The sequence below is a fragment of the Emydura macquarii genome, unplaced genomic scaffold, assembly GCF_026122565.2.
Source record: "Emydura macquarii macquarii isolate MOO-44397 ecotype Brisbane River unplaced genomic scaffold, CSIRO-AGI_Emac_v2 contig_2897, whole genome shotgun sequence".
Classification (NCBI taxonomy): domain Eukaryota; kingdom Metazoa; phylum Chordata; order Testudines; family Chelidae; genus Emydura; species Emydura macquarii.
The window spans coordinates 41,744,772-41,772,747 of NW_027133034.1; the positions used below are offsets into that span (position 1 = coordinate 41,744,772).

The 27,976-nt window shown below is 38.3% G+C and overlaps 1 long non-coding RNA gene across 2 annotated transcripts in view; it reads left to right on the forward strand.

Moving 5' to 3' along the window:
• Nucleotides 1-27,976, forward strand: part of LOC137166948 (uncharacterized) — a 39,427-nt gene that overhangs the window by 3,014 nt on the left and 8,437 nt on the right. The window contains exons 1-2 of one of the 2 annotated variants that reach the window (XR_010923894.1): nucleotides 10,837-10,891; nucleotides 24,479-24,534. This is a non-coding gene — a long non-coding RNA (uncharacterized lncRNA). Of the gene's footprint in view, nucleotides 1-10,836; nucleotides 10,892-24,478; nucleotides 24,535-27,976 lie in introns of those variants that run through there. The other variant, XR_010923893.1, reaches the window with a different exon arrangement.

A 27,976-nucleotide genomic window follows, 5' to 3' on the forward strand; every position in this document is an offset into this window, starting at 1 on the left:
CACACCACTGTAACTCTTATCAGGCCTGGTATACTCATTACCCCCAATTCACTGTTGTCATAATCTGTGTGTATCTAAAAGGTGCTGCGTAAGGTGTCCTATGGAAACTGGTAACATGCTGTTCATTAATATTATTGCGTAATGTATGTATGGGTGGTGTACAAAGAATTATAGATGTGTGCTGGAAATATGTTCCTAAATTATGTTTGGCAGACAGTGCCTAAACCCAGCCTGTCTGTAGACAAAGGAATGTTGTTTTGCAGGCTTGACTGTGTCTCTAATGTAAATTAAGCAAGATGAGACCAAAGATCATGAAAAGTGCATTTACATTGCACAGTAAACAAAGCCATCAGGTGAGCAAGTGGGGGAAGATGACCACTTACCAATCTCAAAGGGAAATGGAGACTGCACCCCAGGAAGTCTTCCTGCCTCTTGAAACAGGGTCAGTGAACTTTGAAAAGACATTCAACAGAGGCAAAAGGCCATTTGGTCATCCATCACTGAGGGGATAATAGGGCACAACATTCTTCAAGCCTATGAAAGTTGGGTCCCCTAGTCTAGAAGACTAGAGATGCTGATAACTTGATCTAAGTAAGGAAACTGCTCAGGCAAAGTTTTAATCACTAGAAAGTGAGGTTTGTTTGTTTTTGTTTTTTATTTGTAACCTTTTCCATCTTTCACTCTTACTTGAAAATACTTAAATCTATTATCTGTTAAATTTATAATCATCTTATTACAAAACCATCTCAGTGCTGTGTATTAAACTGAAGTGCGAGTCTTTAGCCAAGCTACCAAGCTGGTGTGTGCTCTGTCTCTTAGGAGGCAGCAAACTGACTAACTTCTGTGAGGGCCTAGTTAGAGTGACTGGATACTCAATTTGTGAGGAGGGGAATTTGGTTTTATGGTAATGACACTGGCTTGATATTCAGTTCCTTGCTCTTCTTGAAGGCTTCCTTTTTTACTCTTGGTAAATTACTTCATGTTCCTGTTTTACAGATAAGGGAACCTAGATGATCTTTCCTTCCTCTGTACTTTCCTTATTCTGTGGGGATGGGGTGATTTCCTCACACCAGCCCTGCAAGGGCTGAATTAGGCCAGGTGGGCCCAATCAGCTAATTAGACTGCAAATGGGTGGGGGGGTGAATTTAGGCTGGTGGCAGCTATTTAAAGATGGGATCACCTGTGCAGGAACAAGATGGGCCTGTATAAAACCAGGTAGCTGGCTGCAGTGTAGGGGTGGGGCTGGAGGGAAGTAGATTGCAGTCACTCCCTGAGTGGAGGGACATGGAGGCTGGCAAACCCAGAGAAGGGAAAGCCATATGTGTAGGAATAAGGCCAGGGAAACAACAGCAAGAGGTGGGAGTGTGGCTGCTTGGTGTGGAAACCCATGTAGAGGGCAGGCCTGGGTTTACCTACCAGCCACCGGGGAGTGGCAAGGGTGTTGGAGGTACTAGCTAGTCAATGGGTCTGGAAAGCCTGAGGGAGAGAGCAGGCTGACAAAGCTAATCCCCAGGACAGCCAGCAGGAGGTTCTGCTTGCTGTGAGTGAACCCTGTGATAGTCTATCTTGTCTATTTAGATTACAAACTCTTTGAGCAGGGACTCTCACCAGTGTGGGGATTCTGAAGTTAGTTGGGGTTGCTACTGTAATATTATTACTACTTAATGGGAGATATGCATTTAAGTTCTCCAAACTCACTTCACTAACATTAATGCCAGACACTAGAATAGACACAACCAAGATTCCAACCACAATTTGTGTGGTCTAAACTCACCAGCTCTAAGAGGTTGGCTAAAGAAAAGATTCCGTCTAAGTTTATTAGAAGGAATCATACAAAGTTCCTGTTAGCTGGAAGTGTGTCTATAGTTTTAGCCAAAGAGAAATTAAATAGGAAACTAAACTGCAGAGAAAACTGATGAGTTAATGTTCAAAATTCATGTTAAATCAATATTATTATTCTAGATAAAAACTGGATGATTCAGAAACAAGTGAATCATTTTTCATTTCACCTTCAAATTCAGGGTGAAACACTAAAAACCATTTTCATTATTTCTCAAAATATTACTGGAGACTGATGGCAAGAGAATATTTCCCAAAGGTTCATATTTTTTTAATTAACTGTAGAATTTTGAAACCACAAACTTCAGCACTGTTCCCCAATTGGGAAGCTTGAATATGCTCATTAGGTCCTTAGAACATTTTCTGGCATTGTTTTTATCGGCTATCCCTAACTAGGTTTATAGTACAATGGGGTTCAAGCTTATAAAGCAACCGGATGGCATCAATGAAATAATGTCAGCATCATTGTTTCAAAACATTTTGAACTTGTAATGATATTTTCTTTTTAATTAAGTTGTCTGCATCACACACAAGAGATCTTGTATGTCAAAAGCTTACACTGTTAGACTAGTTTGCTTAGTCAACTTAAAATACCTAAAATAGATGAGGAAATGAGACAGAAAAATATTTCAGTGTGCATGTGCAAGTAACTTAATTTTTATAAATGCCACTTTCCTTAGCACATTTTTGTACAACTTAAAATCACAATTTCTATCTGCAGATCCTCAGATTAGAGGAATCATGAGTCTGCTGTTTCAGAGCTGTGTGGCTTTTTTTTTTTTTTTTTTTTTGGGGGGGGGGGGGGTCATGTCAAGATCCATGGATATCAGGATTGAGTCTTTCCATAAGATTTTCTTTGGTACTGTCTCAGTGGCAAAACTATTTGGTTCCATTGAAATAATAGCCTGATCATTTTCCCTCCCCCCACCCCAACAGCCCTTTTCTTTTCCTTCTTTTATACAAAGTGGAGGGTGGGGAGGAAGAATGGGATAGTATGCTATAGGCAATAATTCAGAGCTGTAGAAGGTGTTAAGAACAGAAGAAAAAAGGGGAGGGCCCACAGAGAGAGAGTCAATTTTTCCAGGGTGATGCTCATCTATGAAATCTGTGGTTCAGCTCTGATGCAACCAACACAAATGGACTTTTCCCACATGCAGTAGTCATCTTAACATTAATTCAACACTTGGTGCTGCCTAATACACCTGGTACATGGACAGAACATCTCCACTGTGTCTCAGTGAAATGAGCATTTCAAAGAATGCTACCAAGCAGAAATGAGAGGCATAAAGAGTGAAAAGGTTAAAGATTCACAATGGACTCTTATCTCCATATATCTTTTATCATGTACAGGGATTTTCTACTATTTTAAAAATTATACTGTTTTCAGATATAAAGAGCCAAATCCAGAGTAGCTGCTCCAAAAATATTGTTACAATACTAAACATAATCTCTGTTTTAATACATTTGTGAAAGTGATATTAAATTTAAGTGCCAATTATGTAAACACCACCATAGCCTCTCTAGAACTACTCAAGGTACAGTATGCCTAGTAGTATTTACAGGATCAGTTCCTTACACCTATATAGAGTTTGACACTGACTCTACTAACAGTACGTCTCCTTCTGGTATTTAATGAAATCTGTAATCATTCTGGGCCAAATTCTTCTCTTCCTTCTCATGCAAGTAGTTTGGTAATTATATTTTCTGTAATGTCCAATATCCCTGAGCAGGATCAGGGCCCCATTATGCTATGTACTATACAAGCATATGGGAAAATGCCATCGCTGCACCATTTACTGTAGAACAAGATGCCAGTGTACCCAACAAGATACTGGAAGTGGCATTGTGTTGGTAAGGAGAGGTGAACGCTTTGAATAACACTAGGATCTGTGGCAGTTACTTAGGTTAGTTAGTGCACAGCTTGATGGCAATGACTGATTTTAAAATTCTATTAATTAATACAAATGTTGAAGGTTGTATATTGATCGGGTTTTTTATATATCAATATAACTTTAATATCAATCACTTAATATTTGATAATCTCAGTAGCCTTCCAACTAGGCAATGGAGTTACTTGAATGTGTAAAGAGGATATTTGGTCCTCTATGAGGTGAACTCTTCATATTTTTGACCAGTTACTTGGAGGTTTTAGTAAATCACTGCCTCCGATATTTCTGAATGAAAGTGTTAATGAAGACCACTTGCAGTAGAACCTCACAGTTACGAACACCAGACAACCACACACCTCTGTTTGGAATGGGAAATACGAAATCAGGCAGCAGCAGAGACAAAAAAAGAGCAAATACAGTACAGTACTGTGTTAAATGTAAAGTGCTTTAAAAAAAGGAAAGTTTAAAAAAATTTGACACGGTAAGAAAACTTTCTGTGCTTGCTTCATTTAAATTAACGTGGTTAAAAACAGCATTTTTCTTCTGTATAGTAAAGTTTCAAAGCTGTATTAATTCAGTGTTCAGTTGTAAACTTTTGAAATAACTACCATAACATTTTGTTCAGAGTTATGAACAACGTCCATTTCGGAGGTACTCGTAGCTCTGAGGTTCTACTGTAATTACAAACACCTTTAATCTATAGTTGGGCCAGAAACTTCCCATTGTAATGTAGCACATTGTTTTCAGATCTTTCCTCAGCTTTAAAGTATTTTGTAGTCCGTTTTCCTCACTCGGCCACCCCCCCAAATAAAAGGAAGTAGAACTACCTTGAATCCGTGTAAATCTGATTGTTAGCTGGAGTATGAGTACATTCAAAGACTTCAGACTTCTTAGCAAGCTCACTCTAATATTCAATAAAGCTTTTCCTTCCTAGGTCCCAAAGTTCTTTGTAATGACGGGTAAGCATTATCATCTCCGTTTTATACTTTGGAGACTGAAGGATGCAATGAGGAAGTTGCTTACTCCAAGTCATACAGTAAGTCACTGGCACTGCTGGGATTAAAGCCCAAGTCTCTTGAATTTATTGCCTGCTGGCAATGTACTGTCTTTCTTAAATTCAAGAGAAAAATATAAGATGAGGGGAAAAATTCAGGGAGTTGAAAAGGCTGTGGGATTCCGTAATTTTAACATAACGTTTTCTAGATCACCCATGTCATGATCTTACATTTCAGATATAAATAATTTACAATAAAATACATTTGCATTCAGACTAAATGCTGCCCAGCTCTTTGCAGAAGCACAAAGGGGTTTGAGTGAAGAAAGAGACTCATTGCACTCTCATTGTTTCCTTGCATACCTATGCAGGGCTCAGGAACAGTTGCAGTTCTTGCTCTCAAAGTGAAAGAACTGTGCAAAGCTGCTGCTGGTGGTGATGCTAACCTACCTAAAAGGCTATAGCATACTCATCCCTGCCCATATCTCTCCTGAGTATCAGTTGTCTGAGCACAAGGGGGTGGACACTGTATCTCTAAAAGGTGGTGTAGTAAACCTCCTGTAGTTTCTGGAATTCTGGAACAAAATTTGAAATAACCCTAGTCTTTTATGTCCTGCTATGTGATGTCTTTTAGCATGGGTTGTTGTGGAAAGTAGTTGATAGGGCTTAGATCTGCATGAGGAAAGGATATTTTGTTGAGATAGGTACAAAAATGCAATTAAATAGTAATTTATCATGTGGCAAGGGTATCCTTTTTACTATTATGTGAATAATAAACAAATCTCCATCTGTAAAACTAGATTTTTTTTTATCATAAGCAAAACCTGAAAGTAGATAGGATTTTGGAAGTCAGAAGACAGACACAGGAAGATTGGTCTTATCTTATCTTATCTTATCTCCATCTTACAGCTGGAGAAGCTGAGGCTCACAAAAGTTAAGCAATATGGCTGGAAGGCATTGTCTTTGAATAGGTTATGCTTTGTTTGGGGAATTGTGGTGTTTTTCTCTCTTCTCTCTCCCCCCTCCACTCCCCCCCCCCCCCCGGGGTCTAATCCTTGTACTAATACTGACTTGATGTGTGACTTTGGGCCTGTCACTTTACTTCCCTGAACTTCTGTTTCCTCATCTGTAAAATGGAAGTAATATTCACCTACTAAATAAAATTGTATAAACTGCTATCCTAGTTAAAGAATTAAACCCAGTAAGTGATTGAAGGGGGTGGGGTGGGGGAATTGAATTTAACATCCTAGTTCTTAGACCTGCATTTACACCATGTGGATTTTTGGGGCCATTTTTCCGCCTCCCATTGAAACTTGAAAAATCTTGCGTGTGAAATTGCATGAAAGTGGCTTTTCAAGTATTCAAGTATCAGGGGATGCAAAAGAATCAAAATATCTGTGGATGCAACATTTTTCCACACTGCATCTTCAATAATTTTGAATGTACTTTCATAAACCATTTGCCACCAATTTTGTCATGTCCTAAGTTTAAGAGGCACACTGTCCCTTATTTTCAGAAGCTTGTTTAGTTCTTAAATGAACCAAAACTGAATGCTCTGTTGTGTTCTAAGATTGAATACTGCATTGTGTTGTTTTCTTAGGAGTTTCACAGTCTTCCATTTCTCTCTGGGGCCATCTCAGAGAATGAGGTAGATATCACATTTAACTATTCCAATGAGCAAAATGTTAACGAAATGTCAATCTCAAATGTGAGTTGTCTACTTGGTATATGTGCATCTGAAACTAGCAAAATTTAAACCATACTACTGGGAACTAGTTCTTTATTTGCCTAACTTGTCATGTCACTTTGCTTAGTATGAAAAAATGATTGTAACATTCAGTCTGAATGCTGTGAACAATCTCCTCTAAACTTCCCTTTTACATTAAGTAATCATATATTATTGGTGAAACATTCTGAGTAGGTTTTCTAAAATAAAAGTATAAAATCAAAATGATAGGGAATCTCTTTGACTGAAGAGGGCAGTGGTGTCTAATGTGACACAATCCGTTCATTTGCAGACAAATGTGGTTTATTTCTCACTAGATTTCCTTTGATGGATAATCTGAAAGTCTTCCAATACTGTTTTAGAAATGCTTTATGCAATTACACTTCAGAAAATGGTACTTCTTTACATTAGCTTGTAGGAAATACAAGAGTCCCAACCACCAATGCATCGGAATGTTTGCTGTATACAGACTAACATGGCTACCCCTCTGGAACTTAAATTAACTGCAAAGCCTGTGAATAGGTGAATAGAAATAATTTATTGAAATATCAATCTTTTTCTTCCATGCCAGTTTCAGACTTCCCCTGCGTGCATTTATTTTCCATTTGTCTCCTAATTTGGAGCTATTTTGTATAGGTTTACAGTAATCTGGGCATTACATAAATCAATTTTGGGTGTTTTTTTTTTTTTTTTTGAAAAATTCATCCTTCAAAAAACCAACGTGATTATGGATCTCTGGATTTGGATACCAGACCTGAAGTATTGGAGATCTGGTTTTCAGAAAGTGCTAAGCATTGCACCCTCTGAAAATCAAGGTGTTTCATTTTGGGTACTCATAATCACTAAGCAATTTTGAAAATCATGACAAAAAAAATGGAATGAAGCCTTTCCTCTTTTGAGAAAGATTTAGTGTTTTATGGAAAGGGGAGAAGGAATAAAACACAAATTCCAAAAGACTAATTAAAGCAAACAATTTCCTATTGTTAAAATGAATGAATGTAAAACTGTAAAGAGCAGAGGCAAATGGCGAAGTGGGGAAAAAAAAGATGTACCTAGTTTCTATTAGGATTTTTTTCCTTGCCAGTGTTTTTAGAATTTTTACTGCATTTGTGTACCAGACAATTTGCTAAAGCTCTTGAGAAATCCATTGAGTTAATTGATTCTCCTTAAAATTTTTGGTGGTAGTCTTTAAACTGAAATATATGGATCTGCATCTCCTGACCCGAATGGTGCATTTTAACTGTATCATCTAATGATGCAATGGCATAAAATTCTAATTCAATTAGAAACATATGCTTTTTTTTGTTTTTTTTTTAAGTAAGCCAAATTGGTAACTGGCTTGAAGTTCCTATAATTAAGGCATGTTTCTTAGCTGAAATTTTGTTCAGCCAGTTGATTATATTTTCAAACACCTTTCCAAATTGCTGTGCCCAAACAAACAAACAAACAAAACCCTGAAGCTTTCAGGCTAAAATGATAGATGTCTCCATGAAACACTTCTAATTAGTTGACCTTATAATACACCGAGGTTGATGTATGCATGGATTTTTGATTGGCCTATATTTTCTTTTACTTTCACTGGTTTTTGCCTTGTTTAAGTGAAACAAAATTGACTGACTCTGGGAGAGAATTGGCACGATGCCCTTCATTGCAACATCATAGGTTGCACCTATTTTGGGTTAGCCCAGTGGTGGCAGGAGAGATCAAACTCAGGTACTTCTGATGGAAATTGAAAACAGAGATGTCTTCTGTAGCCAACATGTAGTAACTTTTTAATTTGAAGTTTGTGAAAGGCGATTTCATAACTTTTTAGTAGTTTTCCTGAGGAGGAAAAGTGGAGGGGGGGAACTTGGACTCTGCACAAAAGATGTCCGATTCAAAGCAGACCTCTTTCTATGCACTAAAAGGAATTGAAAGAGATGCTGTCAAATACGCTACGTTTTTGGCTTTTCTATATGCTAAACCTGAAACCATTTGAAGGCCCTCAAGTCATACTGTACAAATACCACAGAACTAATGTACATAATCTGAATCAGTGTTTTCTTCTTGATTTAAATTAAGTTCAGCAATGGCTTGATAGAAGAAATGCAGTATGTAATTCTATTTAGCAGAGACTAATATCTTTTTTATCTGCACAGTGATGTACAGTATGTGTTCATACCCTATGAAAAGGGGAAGTAGGGCTCAGTAGGAAAAAAACCAAGTCACATTCAGGTCATCTGTTCTGAATAGTGCTTTGGAGACTGTGGGAGGAAAGTGGTAAGGAAATAACGTGCTGTATATGTTTCTTGGAGAAACAGTGAAAGTGAAGGGATTCTCAGAGGTAATGCTAAAAACACATGGTATACAGTAACTATGTTTGTAGAAAGTTTGCTGTGAAGTCCCTGGCTTTCATAAATATACTTCTGATTAAACATCCTTGCTTTCAAGGAACTCCATGCATAATAGGTTGAAATGGGGTTTTGTTTCACTGTTATGAGCGTGATTTTTATGTGTAGTCAGGCTGGCCAGAGTGATGGTAGAAAATGCATGACCACAGTGGAGGTTGAGCACTGAGGAGTTGCATTGAATTTTATGTACAAATGATAGAAAATAAAAATGTTCAGGCGTTTAATCAAAGTAAAGACTTCCCTCAACCACGGCCCAAAACTTCAGATAAAAAGGAAATGGGCAGCCTTTCGCAATCATCCTCAAACAGTATAAACAGATTTTTGTGCTCATATGTTCCTGCCAGCTTTCTTCTTGCACTGATTTATGTTTCTTCGTGCAAGAGGAAAGCTTTGTATTTTTCCATAAAGTCCATGCTCTTCCACTATTCCTTGTTCATAGATTGCAAGGCAGGCAGATGGTTCTTAATTTTTGCTACAATTTCCTGGAAACTTCTGCAGGGGCATCGGGCTGCTTGAGGGCATTGCTTTAGCCATCTTGACAGACCCTGCATTGGGTCCATTCATCCCATCCAAGATCCTAACGGCCAGATTTGAGCCTGATCTGTTACATGAAGAGGTTCAGAAGCCCCTTACAACTACTTTGTCAGCTCTATACTGTCCAGTTTGATCCTGAGGTGGCCTGCACTGAACACAGAAAGGTGTGCATATCTACTGCTGTGTCTTTTCATGGTGGCAAACTGTGGAGCTGCTTGTGTATGGAGATTTCATGCAGGATTGTCCCTCTGTGTGTTTGGGTTGTGGAGGTTCTTAGAGCTAACATAGGGTTGGAGACAAGAGAGAAGGGTGAAGATAGTTCTTAGTGGTGGTGCAGGTTCAGCTTGATCTTAATGAACCTTTTGCTCCACTTCCTGTTGACAGCTCTGTTTGGGGGCATTGAATGATTGATTAGTATGGTGCATTCAGTTTCCTCAATAGACGGACTGACCCGCATAAAGCCAGCGAGATGCTGCTAATGCCTCCATGACATCAGCCCTCAGTGTCTGAGGAGGAGGGGCACATTCATGGATCTCAACACTTGAACAGGAGAGGGAATGGCTTCTGTGTTGGTGTATCACACTGGTGGGTGAGTGTTTCCCCTCTGTGCCAGATCAGAGTATAAGGGTTGTAACAGCTACAGAGTGTTGGCTTCTTAGCTCAGGCTGTAGTAACTCATGCTCTTAGCTCTGCAGGGTTCAGTCCCCAGTGTGTTGGCCAAGATCACAGCCATCACAGTCACCAGGCAGCTCTGTGAGTGGTATCTCTCTTTGGAATCTCTAAACACTTCCCCAGCTGCCGTTACACTGAGCCACCCAGCTCTGGCCAGCTTCATGGCTCTTAAAAACGGATCACCGTGCTTTTCATTCATATGGTATATTTCTTTAAACTTTGTTCAGACTCTCTCTGTACATATGAGACCCTTTATTCCCCACTCCAGCCAGCGAAAATATTATAAAGTCACCAGAGTTATCTTGGCTCCAAAGTGAGAAGCATCTTTGAAAGTGCATCTAGTATTGGATGCTTTATTGATAGTCTTTGAAATGGGAGACTTCATAAGAGGTGACATTTAATGAGAATTTTGGATAGAACAAAGCCTTGATCTTGTGAGGTGGTGAGCACCATTAACTCCCATTGAAGTCTCCCCGAACATCTTAAAACCTTACAGAATGGAGGCCTCTATCAGACCATGTAAGCATGCCTTTTCACAGAACAGACATTTAATTCTACTGTGTTCTTGTTAGTGAAGGGATTATATTATTCCCACACTGTTATTAGGTTTATACCAATACATCTTTCCACTGGCAAAATATTTGTCTAACAAATCACAGGTTATTTCTGAAACTGAGCCAATCCAATCAGAGACTGTTAATATGTTGAAAAATGACAGACCCAAATGTGACCCACATGACAACAGTTAAAATCCTGCCTTCTGTCCTTTTTGACTAGCCTGGAGAATTTCCTTGAAGATGACCATTGAATGACAAGCCGCAGTGAGCCTTGGCCCTCATCTCCAACCGTATGTTAGCTCTAATAAACTCCACAGCCCTAACACACACCATCTTCTGCTATGCATTCTATCTACAGCTGAAGACAAAAAGCACATGATCACTGCTGCAGCTGCTTCTTTAACCCATCTCCTAAGTGGGAATGACTGTAGAGATCACATCATTCCAGTGCTCCATATACTTCGATGGTTCCCAGTTCAGTTCCACATCTTCTTGAAGAAGTAGATTCTGATGAAAGCTCAGACCTAGCTCATTCAGCATTACCATACCCTCTTTGTCCCTGCAGCTTGTTACAGTGGTTTAGTGACTAAGGGTTCATAAGGAGAAACTCTCCTTCAATGGAAGGCCCGAGGTAATGGAATTCTATTCCACCACTGATCAATGTGAGCTAAGTTTAGGACAAACTGCAAGACTCATTTCACAGATCTTTCCACAATAATAGAGCTTTAGTTTGACCCAGCATTTACCTGATGGAAGTCTAGCACCACACTGAAACCGTTAGAGGGATTAGCTAAAATGAGGTTTGGGTAGAGAGTCCAAATCTTTTTTTTGCTTGGGGGGGCGGGAGGGGAGGGAAGAAGGCATTTTCTCTGTCTCTCTCATTTTGTGAATAGAACTTCAATACTATTAATTAATTATTCTGCTTCTTAGATTATCCTTTCTGAGCTTCATTTTAGTAAATCATTCAATTTAATAAATAGTCATGTTGTTGTGACAGTGTGCCAGCTTTATCAGTTTTCATTTGTGTCTGTTTGTGGTTGAAGTCTTTTGGGATTGTTCCTGACCAAGTACATCTGCAATAGATCTAGTGATAATTACCAAATTTCTATATTGATAAAAACCAGTGCTTAATAAACACTAAATTTTGCAACCCTGTACAAAGGTGAAAGTTCTCTTTAAATGTAGATATTTGCTAATTAGTACAAGAAGTGTTTTTTTTAAATTTAAAATATAGAAATTGTCGTTTAAAATATGACAGCATAGGACAAAAACAGGCAAAACACTGAGCTGGATTCAATCATTCATTTACATATATATGTATCTCTGTGTCCTTTGAATGAATCCAGCTCAGAGTTTCTGGGGGTGAGAAGAATAGATGAAATTTTAAATCTGCCATGAGTTCTTGCCCTTCAGGCTTCTTCCAAAGTATTTTCTGTACTTGTTTCTATACAAGGGGTTTGCGTTCATATTGTTTTTGCCTATGTGCTTCAGTTTGCTTATAGCAGTATTAGTATTGGACAAAATGAACACTGCTTAATGCCCCATGGGCATAGAATCTGTACAGTATTTTTTTTAAAAAAACAAAAAAACACTGCCCAGTTTATTTGTACCACTGTCACCTTTAATGAAAATTAGGCCTCAGATAGGAGGGAATCTGTTACAGAGACAAATATAGTAAGCACTTTAGGATGAAGTTTTAGTAAAGGAAGAACCTGGGCAAATTCTGGAATCCAAAGATGTCAGTCTTCTATTTAGCCACATTAGTTACAGTCTAGGCTACAGCAATGCAAGTTTCCTCACTCTGCCTCCCCAAAATAACACTGTTCTGAGGGTGCTTCTGGGGGCTCGAGGGTTATTACAGAATGACTCCAAGATATCTTTCTTGCGTAGTAAGATCTTTCATTGTTGGTCCTTGTGGCTTTTTTTTAACATATGTCCAGTGGCATCTGGACTGAGACACAAACTCACTTTGATGTGCTCTCTGATCACTCACATGATGATTTTCAGTTTGCTTCTGACCTGGGCTAGGGCCAAACCATCCAGATGTCCAAGGTTCTACAACTCACTTCTAATCCGCTGAACCTTCTGGTTCCCTAGTGCTATCATGTTTGCTGATTGTTTGACTTCCTGTGTCTCTAATTTAGATAATCATTTTAGTTAATACATATTATCTTTATATGCAATTTTTGGAGTATTTTTGGATCTATATAATATCTTGTGCTTTATGCCATTTAGCGGATTTATTAAATTGTTCCCCAAGAAATACTGACGGTATTTCAACTGTTTTAAATCTGTGCAGTTGGTTACTCTTGATATTGGTTTTGACCTTTATATTGGTCTAAAATTCCTGAATATTAAATATTCAATCTCGAACTCTTATTTCAAGATTTTGTTGACATTTTTGTGGTGTTGGGATCCATCTGAATGGAGATGCTGTTGGGAAATAGTCAGTGTTTTGGCTTCTGACTATTTTTGCACAAACACATGAATTTCAAAAGCTGGGGCTGAAATACTGGATGTATTACTGATTCTTATTATTTCCATTGAACTACTTATTAATCTAAAGATTTTCCTTTTTAATCACTAGTTCAATATCATTTACAGTAGTTCTAATAGCTGTAAGTTCATACTGCTTCTGAGGCAGGGAATAGGAAGAGCATGTTAATATGTTTGGTCCATTTCTATTTAAAGGATGGCATTCCGCAAATGCAAGACAGGAGGAGGCAACTGAGACAGAAAAGAGAGCAGAGGATGAGATGATGGAAGAGGAGAAATGCATTGAAATAATTGGGTTAGAGGGTAGATGAGTAAAGGGAGATGTATCTACATGTTAGCTCTATTCCTGAGCAGAGCCTATGCTTTTTGCTGCTGAGAACCTGGCTTTGAACCTTCCAGTGACAAGAGGTCAAAAATTGAAAATAGCATGAGTGGAAGCATGGATTGGCCATCCATGTACAAGCCCACCCAACCTCATGGTTCTAAACATGGATGGCTAACCCATGCTGCAACATCCCACATTGCTATTTTTAGTACGCTAGCTTGAGTAGAACAACATTTGTAGGTCAAGATTCCTTACACCATGTACCTACCAACCTGATGATAAATGTATGGCATGTACCTTCTGTAGTATTAAAATTACTTCCACTATTTAAAGTACTTATAGTGATTTTTAGGGCAGGCACTGATGCAGCTGCACCACTGTAGCACTTAAGTGAAGATACTCCTGTGCTGACTGGAGTACATCTCCCATCAGTGTAGCTATCCACCTCCATGAGAGGCAGTAGCCATGCCAATGGGAGAAGCTCTCCTGCTGACATAGTGCTGATAATACCAGAGGTTAGGTCGGTGTAACTACATCACTCAGGGCTGTGGATTTTTCACTCCCCTTGAGCGACATAGTTATACCATTATAAGTTTGTAGTGTAGATGTGACCTTAGTATCAGAGGTCAAGATTTTGAGACGTGACAAGTGCCTCAATAATGGAGTCTGCCTTTTTTTTCTTTCCAGAAGTGCTGAGTGCTAATTAAATCAGGCTTTTTATGGTGCTTCAAGGTGGGCACCCAAAATCACCAGTCACTTCTGAAATTTTTGCCCATAGTGCCTAGTATTAACCACAGATATTATATAATAAACATAAATAAGTATTATTATGATTAAGAATCCACGTGCCTATATGTCTGACATAAATTCAATAGAATTACAAATTTGTCCTCCTTTGTGGGGAGAATACACATAAACAAAACAGAGAATTGTACAAAAGAAAGAAAGTGAATTAATGAAGATGTGAATAGATTACAATTAAATTTGCTGCTATGATAGTAATTAGGGACAACTCTAGTGTGGTGAATTTGATGCCACGGCCCTAATCATTAGTGTTGCTAGATATTTACACCTATTGAGATAGAGTTAGTAAGTGTCTGTCTGTGTACTTTTTAAAGACTGGTAATTGCTTGGATGATTTGCAGAAGGGCAAAAAGTTAAAACCCAGATGTATACTGATGTTAAAAAGGAAGGAATTCAAGGCCTGATCAAGCAGCTATAGAATTCAATGAGTCTTTTTTGTTGACTTCAGTGAATATTGGATCAAACACTTACTATTTAAGCCCACCCTAAAATTCCAGGGTTTTAGTTGTAGTTAGCCACAGAGATTTAGCTATGTACCGTTAACTGCTTTTAAATGGAGCTGTGTGACACAATCCCATACAATGCTTTTGCAGTCTAGGAATATCTAACAGTTTGCTGGAAAATAGAAAGTCATTTAAAAAAAACCCCAAAAAACCAGAGGTCTAAATCTTCTCTACACATTAAGGGAGACTCAATCAATCAACCAACTTCTCTGCAAACTTTGTACTTCACCAGTGTAAAAGTTTGAGTTATGAAGGAAGACCTTATGACAGCATCAAAGTTACTCACTTTTTTCCCCCATTCTGGAACAGAGCTCCTGTATACTAAAGGCCAAAAAATATAGACCTGTCTAAATGTTTAACAGGAAGGTTCTTGTACAAGGACACAAATGTGTGTTTCATTACAGCAGCTGTCAGTGCATTCACTAACATACCATGGTTGCTAAGTAATGCATATACATGAAAGAGAAACTCAGGCTTCAGCTGTATTTTCCAAGTGTATTTTTTTCTAGGCTGGAACAGAGATAGCCTTTCATCTCTCTATGTCATTATGTTCTTTAATCAGCATTACATGACTTCTGCATTTGCTAGTGCATCACGAAGAGATTGTGACTATCAAATGGGAATAAAGAACTGTCACTTCCCAAATGGGTTTCTCAGGTCCTGCCAGATGAAAAAAATCTTATAACTTGAACTGCAAATCAGTGGCCAGCTAACTTCCTTTCTTCTCTAAATCTAGATAGCAATCTGGAGAGTGCACTTTGCAAGTTGGTCTGCTATCTACTTAACTTGTATTTCACCTGCCTCTATCCACTGTGGTATTGTTCCCAAAGATCTTTTAGTAGTAGTGCCTAGTACTGAACCTAGAGTAATAGAGAAAGCAACAATGCCTGTTAGTGCAGGAAATAGCCACTCTAGCTACTTGCTTCTAGCTAAAAACCCATGTCAAAATGTACTAGACTACTCATAAGTGACAAAATTCAGATCTATCTTTGAAACCCTTTCTTTCCAAAGTTTGCAAGAGTGCTGAAAAGAGGCTTTGGTGTGATGAAGTTGTTATCTGGAGCCACACTTACAAAGTTAAGTGTTCAAAGCTATTTTGGGGGGGCAAGAATATTTGGTGGCAGGGCCATCTCTAGTGCTGACAACTGCTGTCTACATTTTATTTATGTATAATATAAAAATCGTGTTTGTTCATTAATTTCCCTGTCCGACACATGTCCATCTCCCCGTTTTCAGTGTGTCTAAGAGTTCGCCTACTCTGCAATAAAAGACCAGTGTCATGGCTGCCACTGGCCGGGCTCAAAGAGCTCAGGCTATGGTGCTAAAAATTGTGGTGTAGATGTTGGGGTTGGGGCTGTGGATCTGAAACCTGCCCCACTTGTGGGATCTCAGGAGCCTGACCCTGCCTTCTACACTGCAATTTTTAGCCCTGTAGCTTGAGCCTCATGAACTCTAGTCAGCTGACCCAGGCTCTGATACTTGCTGCCATGGGCTTTTTATTGCAGTGTAGACACACCCTAACGAGTGTTTAAAGTATTCCATCAATAGGCTTGGAAGAACTTGATTTTTATTATAACTTAGATGGATAATATCACTTGTAAGCATTTTAAAAACTTTTATCCATTTACATTTTTAGAGTTGCATGAAATTATGGGGGGGGTCAGACAATAATTTAATGACAGATGTTGAGATTCAAAAAATTAAAGCTTTATAATAATTAAAACACAAATTGTAAACATCTCATGTCGATATATCCAAAGTAAATATCTTTAAATCAAACTAATTTCTCTAGTGGAATGTTTCTTATGTTAGGTATTGGTAAAATTTGATTGGTTTGTGTGGGTGTATGGTGAAATCAACATTTACCAAAAAAAAAAAAAAAAATCTTTCCAACTATCTATAAATAAAACCTCACAGGACTTTTGTTTACCAAGTTCTGTTTTGGGTACTTGGTTCTGGATCACTGATTAAGAGATCTGAGAATTCAAGGTTGCTGCTCCATTCTGAAATGTTCTCTTAGATATCTTTCTGTTTGGCACTACCTCTATGTAGCTTTTAACCCAGGAAAAAAAACAAAACAAAACTTAAGTACTACAAATGATTTTACTACTTAAATACTACCCACATGATTTTAATGTTTCTATTATTAAACCTAAGTTTTAAATATAGTAGTGTGCATGGATGTGTAATGCTGACAGACTGCCCTTGTTAGTGGCTGACTCAAATCTGGGACCTCTTGAGCTTAATTCATGAGCCTCTCCTGCCTGAGCTGAAATACCTCTCATTTAGCTACACCAAGGAGGCATGGGTTACATATGCATTCTTGACAAACAAATGATATGTAGAAGAAATACCTTGGTTCCTTTCTGAGAGCTCGAATAAAGCCCCAGCAATCTGTTTTTGTGATTCCCAACGTTGGAGCATTGTTGGGTCCATGCTGACTGACTGAATTTGAAAATGGTGCTAGCTAGCCCACCTAGGAAGAGAGGAAGCATGGGACAGAGAGTGGAATAATGGGATGTTCTTGAATTTGAGCCTAAGTCCCAGAATTCCACTGGCTTCTGCCTTGCTTTCACTATATATCTCACAATGTGAGGGGAGAAAAATCCCAGAATGCACACTGCTCAGCAGCAAAGCAAAAGACTATGGGATACCCTCCAAGAATGCCAAGTGTTTAGCATGCAGCAGCAAGCCACAACCATATGAATTGAAAGAGGGCATAGTCATCCTGTGTGCATTATGTTAGTGCATTATGTATAGTGCATGTCAGCTAGTGAGAACTAAGTTCCACCCATGTAGACCAGGCCTATGACTGTTGTCAGTTACACCCTTGAGGAGAAAAACAAAGTTTATGAGAAATGCTTAGGTAATACCACCATCTCTCCACTTGTGCTTGAGGTCTCTTCTTCTTCGGATGTGTTCTTCTAGAAATATCCTATGTCCTGATAGAAGATTTCATTCTGAATTATTTTCTGATATATAGAATCTTTCTTCAGGGCTTTAGTACCACAGAACAACTGGCAGTTCTGAGTGCTCTTCTGAATCAGTTGTTCTGTTTCTTGAGGACTGTAGAGGGTTTCTTTCTTCTTGGCATGAGAATGGTGTTCCTTGAACCATGGTATGACACATTTGCTTGACTACCTATAGAGAAAGCAGTTCAGACAGCAATTTCTTCATAGTCATTAGCAAGTGTTGGTGACCTAATTAGGAGAACATTTAACTTTCTTACAATTTTCACATCCTTTCAGTGGGGACAATACTTACCTGCCATGGAGAGCAGTTGAAAGAATTGTACAGCACTTTCCAAATGTAAAGCACAATAGAAATAATGGTAGTTATTACTTTGAGTAATGTTTGAAGTGGCAGCTACAGAGACATAAACAAACATTACTTTTTTTTCTTCTGGAAAATTTGCTTTAGAAAATAGAGAAAGTCCAACTATTTTTGGCTATTATGATTACAGATGGGTAAATAACTAATTTTTCAATTTGCTGGAAGTTCCAAAAAATTCTAGGGAAAAAAATTGTGCATCAAAAATCAACAAAAATTTCACTTTAGGTCAAATGCAATGTTACATTCAACATTAAATGCAACTTCTAGTTTCACATTTTTTTAAAACCGAGCAAAAGTGAAGGGCTAGATTGCAAAATGATTGAGATGGAGGTGATAGTGGTGTTAGATTCTGCTTTATAACCTTTAGCCTAGTGGCTAGAGCATTTGCATGGGATGGGGGGGTGCGGGGTTCAATTCCCTCTTCTGCCTCATGCACAGCAAGAATTTGCACTTTTGTCTCCCATGTTGCAGGAGAATGTCCTAACCCCTGGGCTGCAAGGTATCCTAGGGAAGGTCTCTCTCACTCTCCTGTTGAAGCTGTTCCACTGTTTATAAATAATTAATTATTCATTGGAATAGGGACTTGAACTTAAATCTCCCCTTACCCAGGAGAATACCCTACCACAGGCTAAGGGTTATAAGGCAGACACTGGCAGCACCACCACCATTTCTTCCACTGATTGTTTTGGGGACGTACTCTCATGAAACTAGCCTGAAAAACTTTGTGGCTGAAACTATTCAGTGAATTCATGTCAAATTTGCAAATAGTTTTGGGTTGACTGAAACTGCATTTTCAACGAAGAAGCTATTAGTCTGAAAAATTTAATCCATCTCTAATTATGATGTGGGTATGTTCAGGGCAGATGCTCCAGAACATGCAGTATCTCAGTGGCAATACATGATTACAGTTTCTTTTTTAAAGTAGTATTTGTTTGATTTAGAAAAATCTGTTATGACATTTTCAGTGAATACTGTGACTGAGTTAGTACTACTAAAGTACAGATTGATTTTTTTCATATTAAATTCTGTTGAAGATATTCATAAAACAAATAAATGGGATTAGTTTTTGGCTTCCTCAGTGCTTCCTATTTTGACTACACTCAAATTTAACTTGTATATCTCCCTTTAAAACCAACTATTTTTTCTGATGTCTGGAAACATTAGGATGGTCTTCTTTAGGTAATCATCAAGGAATGGACCACTTGATGATTTTCTGTTCTGTTCTGTTCGTTCCCTCTGAAGTACCAGGCATTGTCCATTGTCGGAAGACTGGATAGTGGGCTAGGTAATGGACCATTGATCTGACCCAGTATAGCAGTTCTTATGTTCTAGTCAGGTTCTTGTACCACACCTCTTCAGTTTGGTATCTAAGCACTTATGTCTTGTATATTTATAATTATTAGAATGATGAAAATATTGTTTATGAACATCTTAGTAACACTTATTGAATGTACTGAGTCATTCAGGTGCTGAGCTTTCTAAAAATGACCCCAATCATGTGAAAGTAAACACATGGCATATGATTCTTAAATGTCAAAATTATGTTCATTCAATCAGAGCCATTTAATGACACAGCAAAAGAGATAATATCTGAAGATTATCTAAAACCATCTTTATAAACTGAAGCAGGTGCTGTATTATCATCCCTAAACCTAGAGAATAACCCATCTGCAGAAATTTGATTTAGTACAATTTAAACTGATTTATACTTCATTATAAAGTAAGCTTATTACCCAAGAGATATATATATCAAAGTACTTATTGAAATAAACCTCTTTAGAAGATTATGGTCTTTCAGAAAACTCTATTTTGAGTGTCTAAATAATGATCTATTTAAATAAAATAAAGTCACTATTTTAGATTTTATTTTATTGGTTTGATGTATGTTTGTTAGAATTTGGTACTTCAAGGGTTCTGTCTGCTCCCATGGAAATTATGGGCATTTTGCCATTGATGGCAATAGGGCATACTCCTAATATTGGGCCTGAGCCAGTGTTCATTGAAGTCAATGTGGGAGTCCTTCCATTGGTTTCAGTAAGAATTGGGTCAGGCCCATTATTCCAGGTTTTTTCACTATATTCCTATCTTGATCAGAGCTAGCAGTGGTATATCTCCTTGATCTATAATTTACACCTACCAGCTCTAACGTATACATATCCCGGGAAGGTATTTGAAGGATAAAATATCATAAACAATACTTTTAAGTCTCAATTTAGGAAATGAGTAAGAAACAATGGATGGTTTTAAAGTTGCATAAGATTTACACTCAGCGGTTGTCTCCTCCTCACGTAACAATACAAGGATTCATCTTGGAATTATATCTAGCAAGATTTCATTATGACCATCAAAGGCAAGGATTAAAGGGACCCAAATGAAGTTTTGAAATGGCAAAAGGAAATTTTAAGGTATAATACATAGTACATAAAAACCTGAGGCTTAGAACTTAAATATGTTGGTTACCAGGGCAGTGAAGGATGTAGCACTGAAGATAAGATTTATATGGCTTCTGCAGGAAGTTATTTACTCCATGAATAAGCACACCTTTCAAAACAGCCAAATACAATGGAAAAAAAATCTGAGAAAGGCAACAGGATTTTTTTTAATTTGCGGGGGTTAATGTTTATATCTGGTCTTTTGGCTTAAACAGCTCCCCCATCCTGTGGATGATTGTTCTCCACCAAAATCACCTGCATTATGGAATCTTTAATAATGGATCACTTCATTTACACACACATTATTGCACCATGGGTTACTTGTGCCTCTTATCTGATTAAAAATGTTGTTTTGTGTGTACACCTGAGTGAGAGCTGTGATATCAGAAATGTGAACCCAAGAAAACTTTCAGCAATTGAGATTCTGAAAAAGTTCTTAATATTTATTAATCTCGTTAAAGATTTTTAAAGATACAATCAGGAGATTTTGCTTAATAGCACTATCTCTTGTAAGAATATACCCTTTAAGGTAATGAGCATAGGGCAAATTCTGCTTTTAGTTACAGCTCTGCTACCCTTTTTCAGTTTGCAAATGTAACAGAGCAGAATTAAGCTTTATATATCTGTCAGTAGTAGAGGTGGCCAAAACACACACTTTTTCAGTTCCCATGAAATTTTGGGCTTTCATATTTGAGTTCATTGTGTATCAGAATGAAATCAAATTTACGGAAAATTCTTGGGGAAACAAAATGTTCATTTTGGAAACACAGAAAAGTTTCCAAAAAAAAAAAAAGTGAAACTGATATTCTTGTTAATTTCATTGTGCTATTCACTAAATAGCAAATAGTCTAGCAGCCCAGAGAGACCTAGCTCCAGCTGTGGACCCTGGAACACCAATGAGTTTCTAGTGGAAACCAACTTGTTTCAATAAAAGCTTAATTGAAACTGTAATGGATTTGGTGAAATATTTTCACTTCAGCGAATTGGTATTTTCTGAATCAACTTACTCTCATTGGAAAATTTCTAATCAATGTATAGTGCTGACTAAAGTTGATGCATCCGCTGACTATGAATATCTATATAGTAAGATTCCAGGATTGTCACCTACGTGTGTCACTCTGAAGCATAGAATATATGAGTCAATGTGAAGCAATGAAAACAGTTACAAGTATGGCTGAAAGCTCTTTTTGTTTAGAATATCACCAGGTTCAATCATCACTGGGATTTGTGTTACTGTCCCATTTTTAAGTACTCAGCCATTTTTGGCTTTTTGTGTTTAAAAACAAAACAAAACTATGAATTACAGCTGTGTGAGCTTTTGGCTTTCAGCTACTAGAAGCATGTTAACATGTCATCACCAAGAACTTCTGCCTTCACCAGAATGTGGAGGGAGAAACTAAAAATATGTTCTAATAATAAACTATTAAATATGCTGCTGGAAAAAAAAACATTATTGAGTTTGGTCCAGAAGAGATAATAGAAGTTCAATCAGAGTTTTGCCTGGGTAATGACTGAATAAGATCTCTAGGACCGAGCCCAATATTTGAAAACTGTGGTGGAGGGGAAAAATCATTATGGTCACAGCTCACGTGTGCTTCTCAGGAGGTGAATGGGCTCACTTTTTCCCACTGAGATCATATTCTTGGTGAACTACTGAATTACAGCAGAACCCTATCAAGAAGAAGATACTATTTATTAAATTCTCACTGTCTGCTCAGCACTTTATCAAAGCAGAACTCAGACTCTGTCTCAGAGTTTGTTTTAGAATACACAAAATACACCGAGGAAGGGTTTTCTTGGGATTGTTTTATAAAAACCCTCATCTATTGTTTTTTCACTTTTTACTTTGTGGGCTTTACAGAAGAAGTTGATTGTTATTCAGGTCATGAATGGGGAGATGGTTAAATATAGTACATTGGGACCAGGAGACTGAGACTGATGCATAGGTGCTAACATGGGGGGAGGGAGGGACACACACAAACTAAAGTAGGAAAAGAGAATGAAAGATCTGTCAAGATTGACATCAATGGTGGAGTGAACTTCAATGAGAAGGCTGACTTAAACCAAAATATGAGACTTGATGATAGATGAGATCTAAAAACGAGTTTGGGACTCAACTGTGTAGGGGATGGAAATCAAAGATAAGAAGTTCAAAATTGGTACTGTAAGCAAGAGAAAGCCAGTGAAATGATACAAATAAGTTTCAGATTCAGTCATTTTGGCATCCAGTGTTCAGTGATACATTCATCACTTTGAACAGTAATATAAACATGGTGCTTGAGGAGGTATTGGGATATTTCAGTGAGTGGTGATAGAGGTGAAAATTTCTGCAGTTGAAATATATCCCACTCCACAATCGAAATAGCAGAGCATTCATGTTTTGTGTAAGGAATTCTTTGGCAACTAGGACAGGATGGGATCAAATCCCCAATCTGTGTATAGTGTCGAGGAGTACAACACAGCCCTTCCATGGCTGTTGTGGCCCCTTCTGTACTCTGAAGGCTGGGCTCTCTGGATCTCTGTACCCTCTTCATGGGGAAGTGGTTATGACATAGTCCTCAGAAAATAGAAGCCCCCCCCAAAAGGCTTCATATTACAGAGTGTAATTTAAAGAATAGCTCATTTTTAAATTTTCACTGTACTCTGTCTGTCCTAATCCAACATCAGCTATTTTACTTGATCTAACTTAATCTACACATGTAAGGTATTTCTTTTTTGCTCCTATCATAATAATATTTGGGCACCAATTGTGATCAAGATAACTTGGCAAGAATGACAGTCGGGTTTCTGCCTTCAAGATCAACTGCACACATTAATGGCCTCTGGAACACTTGTAGAAATTGAGGGAGAAAATCATATATATAATGTTCCAACACTTAACCCAGCCTCACATATGGACCCCCCCTCTTTCTTTTACACTTGCCTTTGTTCTAATAGGTGGTCTTGTAAAATGGGAGACAATTCCTCACTGTATGTTGCATGCATGAACAAGTAGCACGTGACTTGAAACACAGTGGGTCATATTCTGTTCTCAGGTGCACTTATGTAGACTCCTCGGGCAGATTCTCAGCAAGTGTAAATTGGTATAGCCCATTGAAATCCTAGCTCTGCTAAAGTCATGACAATTGACACCAGTCAAGACTCTGGCCAAGTAGGGTTATAGAGGTGTGTGCTAAACTGAAAAGTGTACATTTGATGTAAAAGCGACATTTGAAATTTCCAGCGTCAGGGCTTAAGCTGCCTTTAAACAGCTGATTAAGCAGGGTAACAGTGATATGATTCATTGCAGCCTGCTTTGTGAACAAGAGCTTAGCTGAAGGTGACGCTTAACAAATGTTGTTATTAATAATAATAACATTTATTATTGTCTCACAGCAGCCTGGTAGCAAGAATATACTAAAAGCCCATTCACTTGACAACTCAACTGTCATGAAGGCATGTGTATTATCTAACCAAGGTCATTTGTCAAAGTGACCTGAGGTCATGTCTGCTTGTGTATGCTTTCTGTCTCATTACAACTGTACATTCATGAACACCTTTTGGAAATGTTTGTCTTTTGGTTCTAGCATGTTCATCAACATCCAATTATTGACAAAAGAAAAATGAGGGAGAAGAGAATAGCTGTTCTCTAAAGAAAGGTTAAAATCATGATTGGATCAAGACACTCTTTATCAGGCAAAATATTGGATAGGGATAATAGATACTGGATCATAAAGTAGCTTCTTGAAACCCTGTCAACCAAATCATTCATCCTTCCCCTCTCACTCTGCTCTTCCCCCATGACTTCCTCCAGCCCCCGACTTTTCTGACCACACAGGGGTCATGAGCCACAAGATGTGCTTGTGCTCAATATGATAAAATATTTTTAATGGCAGATTCCTGGCTGAATAAACGTGCTTTTGCCACATTGACTTTATTAAAGGCTTAATTGCTAAAGCAGCCAATGAGAATAGTCCTTAACTCTGATATAATTTTCTCCCATAGAAGATTTAAACTGCCCAGGAGCTGCTTTGTTTCACAAGAAGTATTCAGCATAAAAGGTAAGTTGTTGTGACCAGAATAGCAGGAAACTAATTGTTTTTATAAAAGAAATGGATGCAAATATCCAAACAAATGTGTAGAATTTTTCTTAATAGTTGAGATTCCAGGGGCTGATTATCTTCTCCCCTCACCTCTACAATGAACAAAAAGAGTCTGTGTTTTATCTTAATAATGGACACAAGTGAAATAAATTTCTTTCTTTGAATAATTTATATAGTTTTCAGAATATAGGATTTGTTTAATCAAGTATTGATTTTTACACTATAGCATCTTGTGTAAAAGGATCTCACAGTACAATAAGTATAGTAGTGAACTAAGCCACACAGTGTCCCTATGGAAGAGGAGGGAAGATGAAACAGCTGCAACCTGAAAGTTTGAGTGCCTACTGCAAAGTACTCTCAACTCCCATTGGTTTTCAGGATCTGGCCCTAAATTCCTTGCCCAAAGTCATACAGTAAGTCAGAAGCACAGACAATCATCAGTAAAGCGTTGTCTTCTGTCACTCATTGTAAGATATATCCCCAAAACACTGTAAATCCTCTACAGCTGCAAGCCTGCACCAATAGGTTCTATGATGGAAAGTACCAATCCCATAAAAGGCCAGTCAGATCCACCGTGATACACCTCCAGTAGGTGTCAAGCCTAAAGAGAGGCACTAAAAGGTTGGAACCAGTTTATTTGCAAGCTGACCAGGAAGAAGAGCAGATTTCTGGCTTTTAGTCCAGCAGAGAAACCTGGCTGGAGCCAGGGAGCTCAGCTAGGCTGCTGGCAGACAGTCTCCTAGAAGGAAGGGAGCAACAGGGAGCCCAAGGCAGTTGGGAAGGAAAGCAGGAGGGAATGAGTCTGCCTAGGATTCTCCTCACTGGTGGAAGATTCTCCTGGATCAGGAACTGCCTTGCCAGAAAAGCAGAGAGAAATCTCTCTTGCAGCAGAACAGTTTGGGTGGCAGAAAGTGCTAAGAAGCTCTGCCTTGAGTCTGGGGAAGACACGTAGGAAGGGAAAAGCTGATATGCTGGGAGCTCAGGAAGGGTTGTGGAAAACTAAGACATATCAAGATAAGAAGTGCTTCAGGGAAGCAGCAAGGGGTCGGTGTAGCCAGGCCTTGACTGATTATTAAGGAGTTCCTCTAGAAGCCAGAGGCAAGGGAGAGCCTGGGTTCCCCTACCAGCCCCCTGAAGAAAGTGGTGTGGAAACCCCATGATACAGAGGATAAGGATTAGTGAGTCTGGAGTATGAATACCCAGTATGAAGTCAGAAAACTATTGTTTGTTAGACTCGTGGTCCACCCCAGAAGGGGTGGGACTAAATAAGTCCCAGCAAGAGGGCCAAACTGCAAGAAAAAGCAGACCACTGCAGGACCAGTGGCTGCCAGCAGAAGGCACCAAAGGAGGACGGCCTGTCACAAGGGAGCATCTATTCATCTTAAAGGATCCTGAGGTAGGACACTGACACAGTATTTGTGGAAACTTAACCACACTGAATAAGTCCTGCTTCCACTGAAGTCAGTTGGAGCTTTGCCATTTACTTTAATGGACCAGGATTATGAGGTTTGATTCTCTAGGTTAGAAACTTAGCCTTTTCCACAGGTATACCAAATTCCAGAGGGCCACCATATTTTACTTCCTGGATCAACTGAAAATATAATTTTTTTTTAAAGAAGTGATGCTACCCCACTGGCCTTTTAACATTGGTATATATTGTAATGTCACACTTTGTCAAATTTTTGTTAAAACAAATATAAATCAATTTTTTCACTAACATTTTCAATTTTTTTTCTCACAAAGTTCATTTTTCACCTGGCTGCATTCTGGAATATTCATATAAATATAATATCTTATTAATCCTTCTGAACTCTTGATCTCAATCAGGCCTGGTAGCAGTGAGTTCCACAGCTAATTGTGTATTGCATGGGAAAAGTATTTCCTTTTATTAATTTTCAATCTGCTGCCTTGTCATTTCATTGACTATCCCTTTGTACTTTTAGCAAACATTTTATTCAGACTAGAGATTTACAAAAGACTTTATACGCTTTCTGTCTAATACAGCACTCACTTGTGGCTTTTGCTTCTCGAAGTGTTACAATTCCATACTAATGCTTATTTCCCCTTCGATCATCTCAATTAGCCAGAGAAAAGAGCACTGGGAGCAATTAGTTCTCAAGGAAATTAGGCTGTACATCAATGCAAATATTCTTGTGGGTTGTTTTTTTTTTGTTTTTTTTTGTTTTTTAATTTTTTGTATTTAATTCATTTATTTTTTTTGTAGTGTTGAAAGACACAAATGGTCATATAAAGTTGTTTGGCAGTGACAGTTGCACAAATCCTCTGCTTTTTTCATAAACGCTTATTGTTTAATCTTTATCAACATGAAGCTGTTGAACATAGTGTTGTATTTAGATTCCTGGGAAATAAGAGTTTAGGTGAGATTCTGGCCCCAATGAAGTCAATGGCAAAATTTTTGATTGACCTTTGAGGCAGTATTTCACTCTGTGGTCAGTGGGCTAAAATAATCACAGGACCTACAAAACAGCAGCTAAACAACAAAAGGGACCAGGAAAGAGTAAATAAACTTCAAAAAGTATTGAAATTATACCATGCATTCACTGATGATGCCACCAATTACTTTGGTCCATGTGTTCGAGGAGGGAGAGAGAGGGGGAAAGAAGTCACACAACTGCTTACGATAGGACAAATACAGAAAAGTAAATTTCTGCATACAAATAACGAGTATTATGAACTGTCAATAGAAATTGCAACTGTTAACGTATCATGTGTCAGGCCGGGATTTATAAATCTCTTCCCTTCTCTGCCATTCCTCCCTTTACAAGTGATATATTGCAGAGAAAAAAGGTGGTCTTGTGAGTAAATTATTGGACTAGGAATCAGGAGATCTGTGACCATGTGCAAATCTTTTCATGCCTTTGTGTGTGTTTTTCAAGCTGTAAAGCGGATAATACTTCCTTTCTCCCACTTCTTGTTGTATATTGTTAATCTAGAGTACCTAATTAATAGATAATGCATTGAATGCTCTACTGTCAGTAAAACACCTAAACAATTCAGAAAGTCTACTACCCATTTAATGGATTTTGTCATGTTTCTCCTTGTAATCTGTTACAAATATAGTCCCCTGATCCTGAAAATTGATTAACAAGGACTGAGACTTATACCTGCATAGAGCCCCACTGACTTCCAAATACTCTAGTTCAGGGTTGTCAAACTCGCTCAAAGTGAGGGGCCGAAATCACAGAACCTCTACTTTGAAGGGGCCATACCATGCTCTCCGCCGAATATTTCAGCCACTCTGCCCGTTTTCGGCGGCGCAGCATCAGTAGATTTCAGCACTGCCCTTTCGCTGTGGGGACACTGACATTGCCACTTTAAGAGATTTCTAGGAGTGATACCCACTCGCCTCAGGACGAGCATAAGGTCTACTCCAGAGCTC